The 17,312-nt window shown below is 51.4% G+C and overlaps 1 long non-coding RNA gene across 1 annotated transcript; it reads right to left on the bottom strand.

Annotated features, from left to right (window-relative positions):
- Nucleotides 1-2,720: 2,720 nt before the first annotated feature.
- LOC115336639 lies at nt 2,721-3,933 on the bottom strand. Its single transcript, XR_003921852.1, has 3 exons — nt 3,808-3,933; nt 3,354-3,443; nt 2,721-2,795 (listed from the first exon to the last, which is right to left on the bottom strand). It is a non-coding gene; the product is annotated as an uncharacterized LOC115336639 (long non-coding RNA).
- Nucleotides 3,934-17,312: the final 13,379 nt, after the last annotated feature.

Here is a 17,312-nt window from a genome sequence, read left to right as displayed (position 1 = left end):
TGGGGGGAAGGAGGGTGGCACGAGTCCTGGGGTAGCCCACAAAGACATGGACATGGTAGCCAGCTCTGCCATCGGCACGTAGCCGAGGTGGCCCCAGGCCTCCCTTGCGGCACGACGACGCTGGTTCTGCAGGGCTGTCGGGCCCGGCCAAGGCAGGCAGGCTTGGTGCCAACACGGGGTGAAAGGCAGCCCTGAACTAACCTTCATTTCCTGCAGCACTGCAGCGTGCAGGCCGTTGCCGGCTGGTGCCCTTGGCCTCCCGAGATCTTGCCGGGCTGCTCCTGGCTCCTCTCCTTGGCAGGGCAGCCTCTGGTGCTCTTGGAGAAGCCCTTCTCCTCCTCATCCTGGTGAGAAATGAAGCTCTCCTGAAAGCTTATGTGCCTGCCTTTGGCCGCAGGAGTGTTGCCTGTCTGGGCAGATCTCCTCCTGGCGATACCCGGCAGGAGAGCGCCTGCCCCAGGCACACAGCCACCAGCGCTCGCCACCAGCAAGCACACTGCGAGCTCCTTCCAGGCCCACAGCTTATGGCCCACAGCGCCTGACCTCACAGAGGCCTGGCCCCGCACGGTGTGAGGGGTGTGTCACGTGGCTGTGACATCACAGGCGGAGGGGAGCTCCGGGGGGGGCGTGGAGAGAGACCCCGCAGCCCATGTGGGGCTGTGTTTTGCGCTTGTGACGAGACCGTCTTGAAGGCACGCTGGTGTTTTAGCTGCTGCTGAGCAGTGCTTGCAGAGCGCCAAGGCTTCCTCTGCTTCTCTCGCCTGTGTGTCCCCAGGCGAGCAGGCTGAGGCTGGGCGAGAGGCTGGGAGGGGACACAGCTGGGACGGCCAGCCCAAACGGGAGTACCGAAGGGGTACTCCATGCCACGTAACGTCACGCCCCGCTCCGCCCCGCTCCGCCCCGCTCCGCTCTGCTCCGCAGTAAAGCCTGGGCCTTCTCTCTTTCCAAAGCAGCCGTTGCTTGGGGACTGGCTGGGCTCGGTCCCTCTGGCTCCACATCGTCATGGGGAGCTTCAGCCACTAGAGTGGCCCCAGGCAAGTGCCAAGGGGCTGCTGCGTGCCTCCGTCCTCAGCAAGACGCACGAGCGCCCGGGACACCGCAACGGCTCCTTCTGGGGCGAGCCAGCTTGCAGGGCCTTGCTGGGTGGTGATGAGAGTGAGCACCTGCAAGAGGACAAAGACGGAGCCCTGCGCTGCACTGTCTCCATGCCGCGCGAGCAAAGAGAGGGGGGAGCCGCTGACGCGGAGGCCCCGGCCAGAAGGCAGGCCTTGGAAAGCCTCTCGGCAGATGTCCCTGCCGCAGCTCCTCCGCCGGCCACAGAGCCTCCACCTAGTCTGCTGCCTGTCCTTGCCCAGGCACCCGCGCTGCTCCGGACACCCTCTCCCGGTGTATTGGTGTATTGGGTGTCCGTGTCCAGGTGTTAGCAGCGGGGGGACTGCCGAGGGAGCCTCTGTGAGGAGAGGCCACGGCTGCCCCGCGCCGGGCAGACAGGGCCGGTCCCAGCCGGCTCCAACGGACCCACCACAGGACACAGCTGAGCACATCCTACGCCTTCCTTGGGGCGAGACGAGTCGTGGGCCCAGCCTTGTTCGACAGGATTCCTGCCGCACCTGGAGTACTGTGTCCAGTTCTGGGCTCCCCAGTACAAGAGAGATGCGGAGCTACTGGAAAGAGCCCAGTGACGGGCCGGTAGGATGGTGAAGGGACTGGAGCACCTCCCACATGAGGAAAGGCTGAGAGAGCTGGGAAAGGCCTGGAGAAGAGAAGGCGCAGGGGGCATCTTACTAATGCTTGTGAATACCTGAAGGGAGAATGCAAGGAGCACAGAGCCAGGCTCCTTTCAGTAGTGCCCGCTGACTGGGCCAGAGGCAAGGGGCGCAAACTGCGACACAGGGGGCTCCGTCTGAACATCAGGAAACACTTGTCGACGGTGAGGGTGACTGAGCACTGGCACAGGTTGCCCGGGGATGTTGTGGAGCCTGCGTCCCTGGAGATCTTCAAAAGCCTGGACGTGGTCCGGGGCAACCAGGTAGCTCTAGGTGACGCTGCTTGACCAGGGTGTTGGACCAGATGACCTCCAGAGGTCCTTTCCAACCTCAACCAGTCTGAGATTGCATGGATTATTTCAAAGACAGTTTTCCACCAGGAACTGCCTGTCAACATCTTCCTTTGTTTTCAACTTACAGTGTAGGAGCTAAGGTCGCTATTTTAAAACACTGCAAAGTTTCACACCCAATCTGTAGGTCACCCAAGTTTCCAGTCTGCTGGGTTGGTGTGGTAAAAAAGAGATTTTAATTAGCATCCGTGAATGGAATGGGCCAGTGCCGTGGGGATCATGACCCCGAAGCACTGCCAGGCTCTGATGACGCCTTCCTGGGGCGAGGTGGGGTGGGGGGCGCCCCTCATGCCAAAGGGTTTTGTCAAGGAACTTAGGCAAGGAACGGCTACAGGAGCGTCGTCTCCTTTTTGCTCGGTTAGGCAACATCCCCGTGGCGGAGGGAAAGCGGAAAGCCCGAGGAAGGCCTCAGCCCGCGAAAGGCAGAAGTTGGCAGCTTTGAGAGGGGCTCCGAAACGACATTGCTCTACGCCAGACTAAGCGACATCCCTCTGGTCCGTTTCTCCATTTTCCTCTTTAATTCTTATTGAGGGAAGCTCTCCGCAGGCATCTGGCTGATGGCAGTTGTTCCCACGGTCTTCCCGTACACCTGCACTCGATAAATGCAGGTGTATCCTGGTTTTCCCCAGTTGCTCTCTATGACAAGCTTCAAAAACCGGAAGGCTCTGGAGTCGCCATTCTGCAAAGAAACGGTAGCAAAAAGCAGCGTCACTCCTGGGGTGTAAAGAGTGCCAGCAGGCTCCGCGCATCTTCCTCCGCCAGCCCGGCCCCTGCTCCGGGACCAGCTCCCGCCCTGGCTGAGGCGGCAGCTTCTCCCTCCTTCCCTTCTCCCAGCCAGGCGGCAAAGGACCCCTGCGGCCCCGCAGACCAAACGCCCGGCCTCGGAGAGGGTGGTGGGCAGCTGTGGAAACCTGAGGCTCGCTGGTCCCAGGGAAATGGGGCCTGGGGAAAGTCCTGCTGCTGGGGCAAGGTGCTGGGCATCCTCCCCGCCACCGCCTGCCTGGCGGGTACAGCCAGGTAGCTCTGGGGACCCAGAGGGCTGTGGGGCCAACGTGGCCTTTGTTCTGCTCTTGCCACCCTGCCGGATGCCACTCTCCCTCCCGATGCCGCCAGCGTTTCTCTCGGCCAGGGTCGGCCCCCTGCCCTGGCAGGGACCATCCACACTCCCTCTGCAAGCAACTTGCTGGCAAACTGGCAATTTCTGCCCGGGCCTCTTGCCCACACGCACTCACTCTACCTGCAGAGGGAAGGTCTGGGTCGACTCTTTCTGCACGGCATAGGTGAATGTCCCGAGCAGAGTTTCGTCCTCGCCTTCCTCATCCAGTCCCTTGGAGATAAAGCACAGGGGAGCAGGTCAGGCTCGACGCGACCACAGGGAAACGCTCATGCCAGATCCGGGCCCGTGACCCCCACCCAGCTGCTGCAGCTGCAGCCCAGTCTGGCGCAGGAAGCGGTGGGGCCGAGTCTCGTCCTTGTGTGTTGCTCAAGGGCCCAGAGGTGCTGGGCCAAAATGTGCTAAGCAAGTCTGAGGAGGGGTGACGCCACCCCACGTGTCCCTTGAAGCGTCCCCTCGGGGAGCAGCAGTGCTTGGGAGCACACACATCTCGGCAGATGCGCAGAGAGCAGCAAGTCCCTGTTAGAGCTTTCCCCCGCGGCCAGGTCCCAGCCCCCAGTGCCCGGCAGAGACTTACGGAGACAGTGAAGTCTCTGGGGGCACTACTGACAGTCCCCGGCGGAGAGGCTATCTTTGAGGCGTGCTGTATGGTGACGGCCGTCGGTCGTATTTGTGTGGGCAACCGGATTAGCACCTCGCTCCGAGACCCTTGGAAAGGCCAGCAGTATCCTGGGGAGGCATCCGGCTGAAAGCAGAGGGCAAGAGCAATGAACGCGAGGGTGTGATGGGGCCTGCTGCGCTGCCCTGCAGCCAGGAGCACAGGCGGCACTGCGCCTGTGGGCTGCACTTGCGCTCAAAATGAATGGCGTGCTGGGAAGCGGGCAGAAGCGCCCAGCCATCTTCCCGGCCCGGGAAAGAGCAGGAGAACAGCCAGCCGGTGGGAAACATCCGATACCCTGCACCTGAGTCAGGGCTTTCAGGAAACCTCCCTTTTTGCCCAGCAGCTCTGCAGCCTCCCCGCACCCTCCACTGCCCCACTGGGAGAGGCACAGCCAGAGCTGTGGCAGGGAAATGGTGTCCCTACGGAGAAGCTCCTTCACCCAGCAGCGACCAGGGATGGCGGGCAGGAAGCTCGGCTCAGCTCAGCCCCGTTCTGAGGGCAACTGGCGTTTCGCAGGGAGCCAAGCCCTGCGCGGGACCTCAGGTGTCAGGCACCGGGCCGCTGCCGTGGCCTTGAGCAGTACCACTGGCCTGAGGGGAGATGCCCCAGGGCTTGCCCCCAACTTTGCAAGAGGCAAGAGAAGCAGCACTGACACTTTCTGCTGCTCTACCTGCGCAAAGGTATCCAGAAGGGGTGGAGCACACAGGAACCAAAACAGCCTGCAGGGCCACGCAGAGCTGCTGGACGATCTCTGCAGGTCGATGGCAGCCCCTGAAGGGAGACGAGAGCAGCTGAGTGCAAGAGGCCCCAGGCTCGGAGGACCTGGTGGCTGCAGGCTATTTCTAAGGCTGCCCGCCAGCCCCGCACGCAGCACCGCACCCTCGGAGGTGCCCCAGGAAAAGGAGGGGATCCCCGTGCCCGGCGACTGCGTTTCTCTCCCAGCCACACAAAGGGAAGGTCTGCGGGTGCTGGGAGACCGCAAGATCCCACGGGAAGGGCAGCAGAGCCAGGCCAAGGCCCCGCTGCCTGGACAGCAAAGGAGGACCCGGCCACTCCTTTGTGCTCCCCAGGAAAGCTCCGTGGAGCGGGAGAGGGCGGAAATGCTGTCGCGGCGTGCCAGCGGCACCAGCGAGGGGTCTGACGGCAGCGCTGGGGTGAGCCCAAGGCAGCCGCTCAGCCACAGTCATGCTCTTGGGCCCCATGGTTTTGCCCCGTGTCCCGATGCCTCGGCGAGCAGTCTGCCGCGCAGCCTCCTTTTGGGAGTGCTAAGCGGGGAGCCCAGTGCAATGACAGCCCTGCCTGCCGGTGTCCGCCCGTACCCGTGCTTTTCAGAGCCCAGTCAGACGTCCACGTGGTTGCAGACATTGCCTCTCTCATTTGACGAATTTCCTGGGAAAGAAAGACACAAATGAACAGGAGAAACAACCACCTCAGACCTGGCCAGGAGAAGGGGCTTTACAGCGGAGAAGCTCAACGAGCAGCCCCTGGCAAGGGACGGGTGCGTGGGCTGAGCAGGAAAAGCCCACCAGCTGGCCCAGGAAGTGCCTTGTGCGGGGCCCTGCTCGTCCCAGCCCTCTTTCCCAGAGTGCAGGATCACCTTCGTCACCGTGCCCATCTCTGCAGCCAGGCTCGCCACCTCATCTCTTAGCTCTTGCATCTCTTGCGATTGCTTCCTCAACAGAGTGAGCGTGTTCCTGCAGTCACCGGGAAAGCGGGTCTTGTCGGAGAGCTGCCCAGCCCCTCCCGGGGCCTCCAGGCTCGGGAGGAGCCGAGACACGGGTGCTCGAGCCCCCTTTTCTTTCCCTGGTTTGCGAGCGCTTCCCTTCCCCTCCAAGTTTCGCAAAAGGCCCAGGCAGGAGGGAAAGGCAGGAGCGCTGGGCGCCGTGCGAGGAAGGGAGTGCAAATAGCACGGGCTCGTCTGCCGCTACCCCACCAAATGTGCTGCAGGTCGGGAGAGAGGAGAGGGCTCTTACCTCAGGGACCTCAGGTTGGCTGCGGGCTGCCCCGGCCGCACCTGAAAGCGAAAGGCTCTGCGTTTGAGTCCCAGAGCTGCCGGGGCTTTCCAGAGCCGGCAGCTCTAGGAAGGCACGGCAGCAGCTGCCGCTGCTGATTCTCTGGGTCATTGCCTGGAACTGGAGGGGCTGGGCGATTTACCCACCCACCTCCAGCAGTGCTCCTTTGTGGGACTTTCCTGTCCCACAACAGCAGTCACTGACCTGTGGCACATCCTGTGTCCTCAGCATCCGCTTCAGCATGAAGGTCCCGCAGCAGGCACCAGCTGTAATTCCCGGCACCGAGAGAGAGAGTTAATTTGGGGGGGTTTCTAATGACCCCCGTAGTCGCGTGGTCTCCGCTCACATCAGGGTGGCAAGAGGTTGGCTGAGGACACGGCGAAGGGGTGCAGAGAGAGGCTGCAGCTCCCTCCAAGCGGGGACCCTCTCCCTGAGCCTCGGGGCTCTGCACAGCCCCCGTTTCCGTGCACGCTTGGCGCCCCACAGCTACGCCCCATTTCCCCTCCCTGCTGCAGTGAGCACCAACACCAGGCTCCACGGGGCTGCGCACGCCTTTCCTCTGTTGGCTCTGGGGCCGGGTGGGCTCTGCAGAGAGCGAGCATCTTGGGAGCTCCCTGAGCTGCAGACGCGGGAGGTCGGAAGGGCCCCACCAGCGCCACTCCCTCGCGCGGAAGCTCGCACTCCGTGCCTCCGTGCCTCTGCTGGCAGCGGGCAAATACTCACCGAGAGCAGCTAGGCTCATCAGGAAGAGCATCGTGAAGAGCCTCTTCTTCTTCAAGGTGATGACCTCTTTCCTGAAAAAGAGGGAGTCCCGGTGTTAGCAGTGCTCAAGGGCAGAGCCAGCCTCCCCATGCTCCCCGTCGGCCACCGGCACGCCTCGTCTCCGTGTCCGCGCTGGACACGTGTTGTACTTACACAGTGGAGATGTCTAGGCTGAGGCATCTCGGAAGGGAGACGGCTACTGCCACGCTGAAGACCGATCCTGGGCAAAGAAACCAGAGAAGAGCCTGAGGACCCATCCTGAGGACACCGGTGCAGTGCGTGCCAGATGCCTGCAGGGAGGTGGGCGCTGGTCCTACACGCTCCCTCCCTGGGGCAGGGGCAGGGGCAGGGGCAGGGGCAGGGGCAGAGCCGTGGTTATGCCCTATAGAGGGGGGCAGCTGGGAGCGGGAGGCAGAGAGCTGGGCAGGATCCCCTGGCAGGCAGGGCACTGACGGCGTGCCTGGGGGGGAAGGAGGGTGGCACGAGTCCTGGGGTAGCCCACAAAGACATGGACATGGTAGCCAGCTCTGCCATCGGCACGTAGCCGAGGTGGCCCCAGGCCTCCCTTGCGGCACGACGACGCTGGTTCTGCAGGGCTGTCGGGCCCGGCCAAGGCAGGCAGGCTTGGTGCCAACACGGGGTGAAAGGCAGCCCTGAACTAACCTTCATTTCCTGCAGCACTGCAGCGTGCAGGCCGTTGCCGGCTGGTGCCCTTGGCCTCCCGAGATCTTGCCGGGCTGCTCCTGGCTCCTCTCCTTGGCAGGGCAGCCTCTGGTGCTCTTGGAGAAGCCCTTCTCCTCCTCATCCTGGTGAGAAATGAAGCTCTCCTGAAAGCTTATGTGCCTGCCTTTGGCCGCAGGAGTGTTGCCTGTCTGGGCAGATCTCCTCCTGGCGATACCCGGCAGGAGAGCGCCTGCCCCAGGCACACAGCCACCAGCGCTCGCCACCAGCAAGCACACTGCGAGCTCCTTCCAGGCCCACAGCTTATGGCCCACAGCGCCTGACCTCACAGAGGCCTGGCCCCGCACGGTGTGAGGGGTGTGTCACGTGGCTGTGACATCACAGGCGGAGGGGAGCTCCGGGGGGGGCGTGGAGAGAGACCCCGCAGCCCATGTGGGGCTGTGTTTTGCGCTTGTGACGAGACCGTCTTGAAGGCACGCTGGTGTTTTAGCTGCTGCTGAGCAGTGCTTGCAGAGCGCCAAGGCTTCCTCTGCTTCTCTCGCCTGTGTGTCCCCAGGCGAGCAGGCTGAGGCTGGGCGAGAGGCTGGGAGGGGACACAGCTGGGACGGCCAGCCCAAACGGGAGTACCGAAGGGGTACTCCATGCCACGTAACGTCACGCCCCGCTCCGCCCCGCTCCGCCCCGCTCCGCTCTGCTCCGCAGTAAAGCCTGGGCCTTCTCTCTTTCCAAAGCAGCCGTTGCTTGGGGACTGGCTGGGCTCGGTCCCTCTGGCTCCACATCGTCATGGGGAGCTTCAGCCACTAGAGTGGCCCCAGGCAAGTGCCAAGGGGCTGCTGCGTGCCTCCGTCCTCAGCAAGACGCACGAGCGCCCGGGACACCGCAACGGCTCCTTCTGGGGCGAGCCAGCTTGCAGGGCCTTGCTGGGTGGTGATGAGAGTGAGCACCTGCAAGAGGACAAAGACGGAGCCCTGCGCTGCACTGTCTCCATGCCGCGCGAGCAAAGAGAGGGGGGAGCCGCTGACGCGGAGGCCCCGGCCAGAAGGCAGGCCTTGGAAAGCCTCTCGGCAGATGTCCCTGCCGCAGCTCCTCCGCCGGCCACAGAGCCTCCACCTAGTCTGCTGCCTGTCCTTGCCCAGGCACCCGCGCTGCTCCGGACACCCTCTCCCGGTGTATTGGTGTATTGGGTGTCCGTGTCCAGGTGTTAGCAGCGGGGGGACTGCCGAGGGAGCCTCTGTGAGGAGAGGCCACGGCTGCCCCGCGCCGGGCAGACAGGGCCGGTCCCAGCCGGCTCCAACGGACCCACCACAGGACACAGCTGAGCACATCCTACGCCTTCCTTGGGGCGAGACGAGTCGTGGGCCCAGCCTTGTTCGACAGGATTCCTGCCGCACCTGGAGTACTGTGTCCAGTTCTGGGCTCCCCAGTACAAGAGAGATGCGGAGCTACTGGAAAGAGCCCAGTGACGGGCCGGTAGGATGGTGAAGGGACTGGAGCACCTCCCACATGAGGAAAGGCTGAGAGAGCTGGGAAAGGCCTGGAGAAGAGAAGGCGCAGGGGGCATCTTACTAATGCTTGTGAATACCTGAAGGGAGAATGCAAGGAGCACAGAGCCAGGCTCTTTTCAGTAGTGCCCGCTGACTGGGCCAGAGGCAAGGGGCGCAAACTGCGACACAGGGGGCTCCGTCTGAACATCAGGAAACACTTGTCGACGGTGAGGGTGACTGAGCACTGGCACAGGTTGCCCGGGGATGTTGTGGAGCCTGCGTCCCTGGAGATCTTCAAAAGCCTGGACGTGGTCCGGGGCAACCAGGTAGCTCTAGGTGACGCTGCTTGACCAGGGTGTTGGACCAGATGACCTCCAGAGGTCCTTTCCAACCTCAACCAGTCTGAGATTGCATGGATTATTTCAAAGACAGTTTTCCACCAGGAACTGCCTGTCAACATCTTCCTTTGTTTTCAACTTACAGTGTAGGAGCTAAGGTCGCTATTTTAAAACACTGCAAAGTTTCACACCCAATCTGTAGGTCACCCAAGTTTCCAGTCTGCTGGGTTGGTGTGGTAAAAAAGAGATTTCAGGTAGTATACATGGGAATTTCTCTATCATTAACTCCATCGTGTTCCTTCTCAGTCAGTTAGAAATGTTTACTGACTTGTGCAAGGTCTGTGTATTTCTAACATTCCTTTTCACAGCAGGTATCATAGGTATATCATACAGATTTTTATAATCTTGAGTCTGGCACATTGCTGATCTGTCCCTTCAAGTGTTAAACAACCTGAGACAAAACCTGTACTTGTCTTTACTATCTGAGGAAGTTGGAAAATCTCTTGGGGGCACCTAGCTCTGGAATCCACACAGGCTTCATAAAGCCACTTTTTAGATTTTCTTGTACAATTTGGGTAGTGCTTTAGAAGTGTTTTAACCCAGTAATAAATATTAAACATTATAATAAATGTGGTACCCGCTTTGAACAACCTCACATGTAGCATGCTAGTTACGTGCTACTGGGGGACCATGAACGTCTAAGAGACTTTTTCATGTTGGTCATACAGTTGCTTCTCCAGTAATGAAACTCCAGTGACTTCCCAGAGAGAGAGCAGAGCTTCAGATGGGGAACTGGAAGTTTGTTGTGGGGTTTGACTCACCAAAAGTGTTCAGCACTGTGGTGGATGTGCAGAGACCAGAACCTGACCTCCAAGCCCTACTCAGCCAAGCTCTATCATGAATCTGACTGAAATATCTGAATGAGAGCTGACCTTGGGTTTCCATCTGGAATTGCATTTTTATTGTTTTGTCTCATTCCTTTATGTTTGCTAGGGCAAATGTCTAACAACCAAGGGAGTGTTCGTGGTATTTGTCCCCAAGCATAGATTAGAAGATGTTAATTGCTTCTGTTGACAGTGATGAGAGTGGTATAAAATAAGAGTTAATAGTATAACTATGGAATCCTATGCTAGAAATAATGATGTGGTGCAAGTGGGAAACCCAATAACTCTAGACACACGAAGAAGAAAGTGATCATGGTGTTCTGGTCAATAGGATCTTGCTTTTGAGAGGCCTATGTATCATAGCTGCAAAAAAACCTTACAATTGTATCGAAAGATATTTTTAGAAAATCAGGGAAGAACCAGTAGTATTTTATATCATACAGTTGTCATCATGTATGTTGAAGAAAGATGAACTGAAATTGGAACAGGTACACAGAAAGGCTACTATGAAGATTTTCAAAATAGAGTATCTAAGGAAGATGAAATGCTTTTTAAGTTAAAGGATAACAAGAGTGCATATTCAAATGGTTATACATTAGTTATGGAGAAATTAATTGTAACTGAACACTAAAATACTAACCCAAATACTGTTACAATAGTACTTCCAACCATCTAAGGAGAAGTCCTGTAATATTCTTGGAAATAAGATAGAAGGTCAATAAATTTGAATTGTTTTAATATGAAGCTTGAAAAACTTAGAAGTGGGGGTTTATGTTTAAAATATCATTCCTAGGAGATCAGGAATGAAGTTTTTGATATATGAGTTCATCATATTCCAAAAGGAGTTTGAAAAGAGCCAGGATTACTGTTTGTTTGCAGTCTGGCTTTGCTATATTAATATGCGATTTGAGTCTTCTTCTAGTTGCTACGGAGGCTTATTTCCTTGCCAAGAAAAGAAGACTCTCTTCTCCTTCTCACTCTTCCTCCCTCCCTTGCCCCCCTCGGTGAGCACTTAAAAAATTGGCTGCTGGGCATTGTCATCTTTCTCTGAAGCACTGGGCTGAAGCTAAAGTAAATATAGATAAAGTGTGATTACTGATATTTATTTTTATCTGGTATTTGCCTGACCAATTAATATGCTCAGCATTTAACCAACTACCAGATTTGGCATAAAGAAGGAATTTTCTTTTAGATCAAATTGGAAAAAAAATTAGAAAGTTTTTCTTTCTCTTCAGTAATGTAAGGTATGGTTTCCTGTTAAGGATCAGCTGGGAGATTCATCAAAGGGGGTTCCTGCTAGATCAGGTAGCTAGAAGATTTGTGAGACCTTTTGTCCTTTCTCCTCACTTCCTATGTTTCTTTATAGTTGTGGATTTTCTTCCTTTGGGTTTAACTTTTCTGTAGGCTATTGAGAAGTGCTGTGGATTCTGTGATGACACAGAGAATAGAAATCCTATAGACAGTTATCTAAGCTGAGCCTTTTTTACAGTGCTTTTTTTCATTGCAGGAAATGGACCTGGCTATCCTCTGATGCTCTCCAATCTTCCTTTTCTAAAACAGCCTTATTATTGTCTTACTGACTTGCTGCAACCACGGACTCTAGGGTTATACCTAAGAGTATCATAAAATCCTCAGTTACTCGTCTTAAATTTCCAGTAAGAGTGTTGATTAATTTTGATTGTTATAATAGCTTCAGAACAGCACTTTTGTTTAGCTAGAGAAAGCACTGTATCTTATTACCAGGCCTATGAGATTTGAGTCTTTCATTTGACGTGAATTGTAGAATTTATTTCTGCTTTCTTAAAGGTTTCCTGTGATTCCCTTTAACAGCATTTATTCCTCTTGTAAATTAAATGCCTGCAGAAATGACAGACATTCACCCCCTCACCATCCTTTTTCTTCCTGTGTCTCCCATGAAGCAAAGTTAGGTAGAATTGTAGAGCAATTTAATGGCTGGTTATAGCATGGTAGCTATCTGTTTTACCTACTGCTTCAGTCGGTAAATGAGAGGTGATCTCTGCCAGTGTAGATGCCTGATGTCCTCTTACTTTGATCATGATCACTGATGATCTGGATTTCACTTATCTAACTAACACTTCAGAGCAATAAGTACAAGGGATGTCCCATTTCCATTTCAGTGTGGATATCACTCAGTCTCTTTGTGCCGACTGACTGAAAATCCTTGGAAGCTAAATAGCTGGTTCATTGCTCTTTCTTAAGTCCCAGGACTGTGATTTCATTTACTCACCTTGGCTCACACCAAAACTTCAGTCTATATAAGAAGTCTGTGTTTATACAGAACTCCTTAGTGGTGTTAAATATAATTCACAAATGGGTAAGGAAGGATGTATAAACATAGAGAAGGTAGTAGTGTGTTTAGGATCTGATTTTGAATTGCTGGTCAAGACTTGATCTCTGTGTAATTACTCTGATAGTAGACACAGAAGAGTGAAAACAAGAAATGAATTATATTCATGGCTCATTACATGGCATTGTTTTAGCTCTCTTGACAAGTGCAGTCAAAAAGCAAAGTTCATTATAAGTATTTCTTTCAATATCTCCAGTTTTATTTAAAAAGCTGTAACATGTAGACATGACTGGATACCTGAGAAACATTTTGTTTCTTGCTCCCATGGAAGTAAAAATACTTATAAAATTTCCAAATACTTTCTAGAGTCTCAAAAAAATAAAAAGAATAAAAAAATACAATAATGGGGACAGCTAAAAAGGGCATTTACAATAACTTGAATCTAATGATTTTTAAGAACCATCTATTTTTGAATGGTAGTTTTGACTGTAATCTTCATGGTATTAGAAGTGCAGTTTGATACATGTCTCTGAAAAGTCAGGAAAGACAAAAGTATATCTTGAAAGAAAAGGAAATTCTACTTCCCCAAATTTTCCACTGAGAGAAAAATTTTGTTTCAAAGGTGGTTTTGTTATCCTGCTACTGTTTTAACCTTCTGGGTGCAGAACTCTGTAACAGGCACTCCGGGCTTTTAACTGCAGCTGACTAGGCTTTGCAATTGATCTCCTCAGTGAAGGTGTAATTCAGTCCCCTGCAGAGCAGCAGATAAAGGCACAGTTTCACTTCTATTTCTGCTAGGCTTTCAAGCATATTACTTCTGAAACCAAACTTCTGGCTGAGGTGAGGTGCTTATACAATGTGAGCAGTATCTAAGGAAAGAGGACAGGGCCCCTGCAGCCCAGGGGAATACCAAGCATCTTCCAGACACCAGAAGTACTTGGCAGATCTCCAGGTTTTGAGAGACTTTTTTTTCTTTACAGAGAGACTGAAGCAGGGAATGGATAACTCAGGCAGATTTCTTGGTGGTAGGGGTGGACATGGATGGGAAAAAAGAGAGAAACATCAAGTATTAGTATCAGCAGATGCTGAGCCACAGTTTTGTGGCAGAAGCTTAAGCTTTTCAAACAGTCATTTTCCTGGCCAGGTATTTAGGTCAACTCTCTTAACTGTGTGTATCTACAAGTACCACATTTACTGCAGTGGGGGTCAGACTTTGTATATCTCTGGTTCGCAGTAGTTATTTTCTGAAAAACTGCTGTCAGGTGCTTTTCATCTAAGTCTTTCTATCTCACACGATTTATATGAAATAAATAAAATAACTATCTTTAAAAGCAATAGCATTTGAAGAAGAGAATTCATCTCTCTATGGTACAAAATGAATTAATCTGTGTGATGGCAAACAAGGAAATAAAGAAGTGTTATTTACTCATATTTCTATTCAAACAAAAAAAGCTTCTTATCTTGCAAGTGAAAATATTCTGATGAATATCAAAGATCTTCAAGATTTCTACATGACCTATGAAAAATGTTAAGAATTTTGACTGATATGTGAGAAACCATGCTATAAAGAAGTGAGCAATTCAATAGATGGTGCTTTGTGCTTACCAAGCTAAGTAATACTGTATGCAAACAAAACCGATAAAAAGCATTTAGTTGCCTCTTAAATGTCCAGTACTTCTTTGAAATGTAAAAGGTGGAACTTACGGACATATAATGCATGTACATTCCGTGGGACTAGTAGGGTGTGCACAGTTAAAATTTTATCTAAGTGAATATGTGAATAAGTTCTAAATAAGAAAAAAATAAAATTAATTTATCCAGTTTCTTAATACCGTAAAGCATCTCAACATGTATTTCAAAATGTTTTGGGTTTTACAAAGCTTAATCATTTTAGTAGTTCAGAAATATCTAAAATGCTTGTATTGTAACTGGGCCAGAGCTGCAAACTAAGGTCCAAATCCAAACATCTTTAAAACTCAGATATGATCAGATCCAAGGTTTTGGTTCAGCTCGTTACAAGACAGCTGCAAAATCTGGATTCTGATGCAGTAACTTCCTCAGAGTTTGCAGTGTCCAGATGTTTGGTGGGGAGTGTTGCTTGCTTGGGCCATTCTATCTGTTTGGGTTTTGTCTTACTTTTTTTTTTTATATTCTTACATTTTTATTGTCATCTTATATCTGACATATATCTTTTGAGACAGTAAGTTTTATGCTGACTGTATTTGAAACCCTGAAATTCCTTTAATACTGCTTTTTTTAATGCAGTAGAAACAGAGGATAAGCATGATACCGTACAGAGACTATTCTGCATGAATTCATTGTGGGATTCTACTACTGGCCACTATCTTCAATTCAGTTTTGGAGTGATCCAATGTATCAGTTCAGGGGCTGGTAATCTTCAAGACATTCCTACTGCCTTGTAAGACCAGTTAAGCTAACCATTGCAAATTTAAAAAATGGAGCAAAAATATTTTTCAAATGTGAGTTTTAAATTAAAAAGTTTATCTCACTAACACAACTGTGTCATGTTCATACTCAGTTAAAAAGGTATCATTTGGATTAAAAAGGCAAAATAAGTTGTTTTCAAAACCAGAACCATATAGATAATGAAGACCACACAGTTTGTAATATGCTGGCAGATCTAGCATTTTCATTTATTGTTACGAAGTTTCTGTTCCTCTGTTTGGAATTGCTTAACTCCAACATGTCAGCTCCACTCCCCATTTGTTACTGATTTGTTGCTTCCTTTACACATGACAATTATTCCAATGAGTTGAAAAGTGCCATTGTTCTTGAATGACCATACCTTCTCCAAACTGTTCGTAGAAATTAACCTGGCAGAGTAATTATGCTTTAAGCTAATGATATCACTGAAGTAAGTACCTTAACCATAGCAGACTACACTTCGAGAAATTTTGGTTTGCTTTCTTATTAAATTAAGCCCAGAGGCCAAAACCAGGGATGGACTTCTAGGTCAATTTACCCAATTTAGAAAACAAGTACACTGTGACGGTATGTACCTTCCATGAAAAACAGTGAATATTTTACTGACTGTATTGTAGGCTGTGCAGGGTGCAAACAAAACCTTCATCTAGGAAGGGCTGTATTTGAAAATAATTTGTTCTGTGGCATCTAGACAAAAAGAGAAAATGAATTCCCTGCCTCATAAACATACTTCTGTTCTGCAGAATTGGACTGCAGGTGGTGACCATCCGGAGGCAAAGCTGGGAGCACTTCTCAGCAGAGAGCTGGAAGATGTGACACTTCTGCATTCTCTCCCTGCTAGAAAGCCATGGGCTGTAAAATGGTGCGTGTTGGGGTGGGGCAGGGCCATTCTTTGTGTGTCTCCCGTGCCCTACGATCAGTGTTCACTTGGACGATACTACGTTCAGTCAGTATGACTTCATTAACAGGGGACAGTTTCCACATGTGAGGCAAGGAGGAGCAGTGCCTTCTAAGTCACAGGGATGTTGACAAAGCTGAGCCTGAGCTGCACAGGAACAGTGTGCAGACAAATGTTTGGCATCAGAAATACACTTGGGCTCCAGCAGTTTAGCTGCTCAAGTCCGGTGAGGCTCCACAGCCAAAATCACAATCCTCTGACTTCTCACTTCATAGAGACCAGTTTTATATTAGGCATCAATCTCTCCTCAGTTTAACCTACTTCACAGTGTACTAGGAGCAACTACTTGCAGCACCTGCAAAGGTGTAAATATTGACTTACAAAGACAGCATGAGTTGTGTATTTTTGTTTGAAAAGGAATGACAAAATTACTGTATCAGGAGCTGAGCAGGACTTTCAGCTTCTGCAACTCAGGATAGTCTGAAAGTATGTATACTGGCTAAACTCCTACTGAGCTGTCTAATAACAAGAATTTTAAAAGGAGGGCTCAGGGGGTATTTTGTGCACCATCTTTACTAGCAATGGAATATTATTTTATTTCATAAGTAGCCTTATTGATCTCTGAGTGAATACTTGGATGGTAAATTACTGTTTAAAATGTATAAGAAAGGCAAAATTAGACCACAAAGCAGAGCTACCTTTACAATATTGGGGAATCCAAAGCAAGTGGCCTTACAGTGGGCCAAGGAATTGCTGGCCTTTTTTTAGAGCTCTGCTCATCTAATCCATCTCAACAAGCAGGGCTCAATCTGGCATTTAGCAGCAGTGTCAAGGAGTGTACAGAGTGTACTTCCAGCACCAGAGGATAAGTAGGAGGCTCCTCATTTGCTTTCTTTATGGTTCCCCTTTAAAGAGTGCCTCTGGTGCATCTGGCAATCTCCATTCACCTACATGTAGAGGCAGAAGCATGTTGTACTTCTTCACGTACTTTTTCCTGGCAACCTGCTCAATAAGAATTTTTGTACTTTTAGCACATAAGCAAGATCAACATTTTGCTTATTTCTTAATTTTTAACTCTTGTAATAGTAAATGTTGAACAATTTGCAGAACAATTGGATATCCTTAAGTTAGTGCTGTGAAAAGAGGATCCTTTTCCTGAAACACGATAGTTACACACAAAGAAAGGATGGAGAATTGCTTTGGGTGGTACCATGGAGTAGAGCTGGGAGTACTGGAGTCAGAGGGTAATAAAGAGAAATCAGCATAGACTGAGCAATCAGAAAAAGTTCTTAATGAGTTAGCATCCCAAAAGGCATAGGGAAAATCCTGTCATCGGGAATGCTTAACATTTCATGTTTAACCTTAGACTGCAAAATGCATTGAATGAGGGAATAATCCTGCTCTGGCAGAGAAAGGTACTTATAATGCAACTAATAATTTCAGGGCCAAATTCTCTGCTAGCATAAATAAGCCAAACTCTGCTGAAGTCAAAGGAGACCCACCCTTTCATGCCAACAAAGGATATAGTCTTCTCCGCTACTCTGAATGTAGCACAGTTTTGAATGGGGATCATTAATCCCCATGAAGCAGAGGTCTGTGTGAGTACTTG

Source organism: Aquila chrysaetos, chromosome Z, assembly GCF_900496995.4.
Source record: "Aquila chrysaetos chrysaetos chromosome Z, bAquChr1.4, whole genome shotgun sequence".
Classification (NCBI taxonomy): domain Eukaryota; kingdom Metazoa; phylum Chordata; class Aves; order Accipitriformes; family Accipitridae; genus Aquila; species Aquila chrysaetos.
Note: the sequence above shows the minus strand (reverse complement) of the source record. Positions and strands in the feature narration are given on the sequence as shown.